Below are 5,662 nucleotides of genomic sequence, written 5' to 3' on the forward strand. Positions count from 1 at the left end.
TGGCACTCATTCATGGATATATACTATTTCATTCACAATGACACTCCTTCATGGATACATACTATCTCGGAAATAAATTGACGAAATAAATTGACGAATTGGCAGAGCGTGGTTCCGGTAAGAATGTTGATTATTCTTATTACCGATTTACTAATTTGATTCCTCTTCTTTTCATTTCTATTTCAAGGTACCTGTTGGGGAATATCTACAATTTCCCTGGGGGATCGGTCAAAAATGACCGACGCTCACTTAGTGGTGACAGATGAACTCCTTTATTTGCTAAGTCCTGTAGCATCTATCATCCAAATCAGCGGATTCAGCCGAAGCGCGGCCATTGAGTGTAAAAAACAAGGGACAAGTATTTCCTCCAAATACTTTTCTAGTTGGTCACGCCGTTGTTTGAGAACTGCTGGACTCTTGTTGCCATCAGCTCTTCAGTACGCAAGCTCAGCTACTAACTTTCATGTAGCGGCCAAAATCTTTAGAGCGTTGCTCCCCTAACCATCCGACTTGGTGTACGCGTACAACATGCGTGCCAATCTGGTAATTGATTTCGAGCCCCATATAGTGGTGTTTTTACCTAACCCTTTCATCCGTTTTAGATGGGCTAACACTTTACAACTTGAATTGCGGAGCATGTCCTGAATACGCAGCCGGTGCCAGTGGTACTGCTGGTGACTTGCGCAATGGCCGAGGGGGCTTCCATCAACCTCGTCGAAAGCGCATCCAATTCGGAATATGGTACGCTACAAGGGGGGTGCGATGACACTTTGCCGAGACAACTGTATGAAGGTCAATATGTGGCCATTACTGCCGATTATCGCTCTATATCCTACGGATCTTCTACAGGTATTTATGCCACAAAACATTTTACACGCATGAGTGAAATTTGGTGTACATTAGGAATGTGGTATGCATGATATATGGCCGATTTCCAAATAAGTGTAGTAATAATGTAGTTCTAATGCAAGGAAAACACGACGCCTATTTAGGCCAATGAATAAAAAACTGATTTATTAAATAAATTAACCGGTGCAGTGCTAGTCCCCCCGTATGCGGCCGAGAAAACAAAGGGAAGCCTTCAGTCTAAATTAGACGATCTCAACCGGCTAAACCTTCCTATTGGCTTTTTGAAAGGACATATGTTAGCCATCCGTCATATTGGGATTAGTCCTAATGACATTTAGGCGTTTCCCTTTGTTCTCTGGGTGCTTATTAAATGGTATGGTTGAGGGAAAAGGGAGCTTTCAACATTCTTTATTTAACCTTTCAGTGTTTACTCCCAACCAGATCTAATGTGTTCACTTGCATGCGTTGGTATGAGGTTATAGCCAATCATACAAGGTAGTCTGCATCCTTTAATAGACTCTGTTGGTGCAGGACTCAATCGACTGTCATTTGCGATAGGTGGTGTGGTGGGAAGAGGCTGCATCACTGGTATGATTGACTGTGATGACACCATAAGCGCTAGAGTATGTGTACGGGCATGTGCCTGGCAACCTTCAACATTGCCTAAGAAAGAGAATAATAACAAATGCACGAAAATGGTTTGGTTTACAACGAAAAAAAATGGTGTGATTTAACAAATTACACAGATGAACACAAACCGCTTGCCATCGTGGCTAGGGGCTTCCCGTTAAGGCTCGCAATGATCCAGTTATGTGGTCCAAAAAATTATGATGGTTTAACAAGGTCCCACCGATGTAATGTGGGATGGATCGGATTACTTGATTATTGAGACGGTCCTTCGTCAGATGAACATGTTGCTGTTATGGAATGTATGCGTGATGTGAACTGTGAAGGTGCAATCCTGTCTACGACGCCACAAGGGGTTGCCTTTTCGGCTGTACGTGCGGGGTTAACATTTTGTCGGAGGACAGGTCTGCATGTTATGGATATTATGGAAAATATGGGTTGTTTGTCCACACTGCAGTGATTGCCCTAATATATTCGCATCTAACAGCGACGTTGAGTTAGCCAAAATTACGAATGTCGCCCATTTGGGTACGTGACCAATTGAGCCGCGTCCAAATGGTTTAGTTGATTCTGTGTCAACTCCAATGCCGGATTCAAATACAGCACGTTTGGAAGTCACTAGTTACCCAGATAACAAGTAAAGAGTCTACATCCAGGCTAACGAGGAATCAAGCGTCAATTGATTCACTTTTATTTGAATTCTGGATTAAGGAACCGCTGCATTTTGACTAATACATTACGAAGCAATATACAAACTTTTAGGATATATGTAATACCAGCATGCCATCGTATTACTCCATGATCTTAAATGTTTCAGTGTGTTGACGGCGTGTCTCAGATCCCCTTTGGGAGCGTAGAGAGGCTGTTATCCAGACCCATGAGTTACCAAGATTATGTCCAATGTTGTATTGGGCTTAATAAGCTTTCGTTTCGTAAGCGTTTCTTTACATGTTTAGAATGGTAGTTTAAAAATAACCTTGTTGTGCAATCCGTAAGCTTAAAGGGAGTTTTAATTGTGCAATCTTTTTTCACTTATCAGTTGGATTGGTTATTAACGACCACAAAATGAGGCAATATGAGTGTCAGTGTTCTCTTGAAATTGGAACCAAGGAACCAGCTTTTACTTAAATACCTTGTCGCACTTCCACTCACGCGTTTTAAAAATAAATGAATAAATGTAAGGCGCGATAACCTCCGAAGAGACCTTCCCATTTGCGTCGTGTTCCTCTTGGTTTTCCCTACAAATTGGCCGGACGGGACCTACATCTTTTATACCGACTCCGAACGGCATATGCAGGGCAGATGAATTTTCACTGAGAGCTTTTTCATGGCAGAAGTACACCCGGAGCGCTTGCCAAACACTGCCGAGGGGCGACCCCGCTTAGAAAAATTGTCTTCTAATTGAAAAACTTTATTTCTAAAATGTTGAGGTTGCTTGTTGGGGTGTGAACCCAGGGCATTCGGTGTGGTAAGCGGAGCACGCTATCATCACACCACGGGCATGATGTTTGAATGTTTTGAGTCGCTGGATATTCTGGTGGTGATATGATTTTTTTTTTTTTGGGGGGTATGCGGTGACAGATAGTTTATCTGGTTTAGGCTTCTGTTGGCTTCGTTCGTGGTGAACGAGAGCTGGGTTAGGGGATTGGTTGGCCTCGTTCGGGGTGAACGAGAGCGGGGTTACGGGGTTTGTTAGAGCGGTTGGGAGTTACAAGTCTCCCTCACCCTCACTGGAGGGTGGCAGTAGGACCAATTTCGTGATTGGTCTGGTGGTTTGTCCCCTTGCCGTATCAAGTTCGACGACTCGAACTCGGTTATCGGGGCCATAATGGAGGTTGGCTATCCGACCTAGTCTCCATTCGTTGGGGGGCAGATTGTCCTCTTTAATGACGACTAAGTCCCCCTGTTTGAGATTCGATTGTGGATGCTTCCACTTAACGCGCTTCTGCAGTTCGGTGAGATACTCCGTTTTCCACCGCTTGCAGAAGGTTTGATGCAACGCCTTAAGTTTTTCCCATCGATTGACGAGCGAAGCGCGATTCTCGCTGACGTCAATCTCGGGTGGCGCTAGTAGGTGGCCCCCGACTAGGAAGTGCCCGGGGGTAAGTGGCTCCAGGTTGGACGGGTCATTTGAAGACGGGCTTAGGGGTCGGGAGTTGAGACAGGATTAAATCCTGCACAGGAGGGTGCTAAACTCCTCTAGAGTAAATTTATGATCCGATGCGATCTTTTTGAAATGAGTTTTGAAACTCTTGACTCCCGCTTCCCACAGCCCGCCCATGTGAGGAGCAGCGGCTGGTATGAAATGCCATGTCAGGGTTTGGTGGGCGTACTTCGAGAGGGTTTGGTCGCGCGCATCAACGAGGAATGCCTTGAACTCCGAGCGGAGAGCCCTCGACGCACCGACAAAGTTCGTCCCGTTGTCGGAGTAGAGGTTTTTCGGGCATCCCCGTCTGGAGACAAACCGACTAAATGCTGCTAGAAACGCGGCGGTGCTGAGGTCGCTAGTCGCCTCTAAATGGATCGCCTTAGTTGCAAAACAGACGAATAGGCAGACGTAACCCTTTGACATGCGGCATCCTCGTCCGCTGTAAGACTTGATGTCAAAAGGCCCTGCGAAATCCACCCCGGTGTTGGTAAATGCCCTGCTAAAGGTAGTGCGTTCCGCAGGGAGGGTTCCCATGAGTTGCGTCGGGGAACGTTTGCGGAATAGCGCACAGGCCTTGCAGTTGTGTATGATGGATCGGATCATGTTTTTGACCCGAGGTATCCAATACTGCGTGCGTAGGAGCCGCAGCATTAGTTGGTTTCCGCCATGTATGGAAATGGTGTGGACAAACTGGACCAGGAGACGGGTGAGTCGGCAGGCGTAAGGGAGGATTATCGGGTGACGCTCGTCGACGGGAACGTCCCTGGATGCGTTGAGGCGACCCCCCACCCGAAGGACATTCTCTTCGTCGATAAAGGGGTTTAGAGAGAGAATCTCGCTTTTGGTCGCGATGGGTTTCCTAGTTCTCAGAGAGCTTATTTCTTCGGCATAGTGGTTGGTTTGGGATATCCTTATGAGGCGGCTAGTCGTAGCCTTGATTTCGTCGGGCGAGATCTGGTGAGACTCTGCTTTAAAGGACATTTTAGTTTTTGGACGTGTTCTATTCGAGAATCGTATAATGTAGGAGATTACCCGCAACGCTCTTGATAGATCGGAAAACCGATCAAGAATATCCTCGCTATTGTTGATGTTCGTTGCTACATGCACTTGTACTCGTTTTTCTTCGATGTTTGCGTGGTACTCCTGTTCGCCTTGAGATGGCCATTTTGCTTTGCCTTCTTGCAGCCATTGCGGGGGGAATGTGGCACCCGTGTCGTAGGGCGCGATCGCACGCAAATATAAGAAATAAAAAGAGAAGAATTAATACCGAGTAGTTACAATTTATTTATAAAAGATAAATATTTCACAATATTTGTTCATGCAGGTGAAGCACTCACAGACTTCCTGTTCGTCAGGAAAGCTAATTATTTCACAGTATACTCGCAATTCAAAGCGTACAATTCTAATGTTATTAATCCAAATGCGCATGGATGAGCGCGATAAAGCTTCAGAAAAAGTTATATTGATTAAAGAGCAAAATTAATGAAATCGACAACTCACTCCTGGTAAATTCACATTTATGGAAACTATTAATTTGCGAATATTAATTACAATGACAAAATCGCAACTTGGTAAAAATGAAAAATGTCGAAAATGGTTGGTTTATACTACTCACCTGGGGCTAGCTGCTGGCTCGTGAACGTTCCAAAATAGAAAAAAAAGTTTAAAAAACGAAAAAGGTCCGCACCACCTGCCGATAGCTAACTTTCGTCGAGTTTTCCCCTTTAAAGTTAGCGCTCGGCAGGGGTGGGCCGTTACCGGTAAATACTAAAATTGCCAAAAGTGTACATTAGGGTGGTAGCGAATATTTAGGCTGGTGGCCTAAACATGCCGGCCCCCTTGCGGCGAGCAACTCGAAAGAGCAAAGAAGGAAACTGATGAGTACGCCAGCAACCGACCCGAGGCGTGATAACTTAGATAAATTAAATAACTTAAGATAAATTAAAATTCCAATGTGATCTCCTGTGAACTCCCGGTCATCACTAATGCAGCCTCTCGTGGCGGAGCTGGTTAATTGGATGTAATCTGTATTATGTA

General features: G+C 45.2%; 1 pseudogene; it reads left to right on the forward strand.

Annotated features, from left to right (window-relative positions):
- Positions 1-1,534: 1,534 nt before the first annotated feature.
- Positions 1,535-2,208, forward strand: LOC137235091 (cytosolic Fe-S cluster assembly factor Nubp2 homolog; annotated as a pseudogene).
- Positions 2,209-5,662: the final 3,454 nt, after the last annotated feature.

This window comes from Eurosta solidaginis, chromosome X, assembly GCF_040869045.1.
Source record: "Eurosta solidaginis isolate ZX-2024a chromosome X, ASM4086904v1, whole genome shotgun sequence".
NCBI lineage: Eukaryota > Metazoa > Arthropoda > Insecta > Diptera > Tephritidae > Eurosta > Eurosta solidaginis.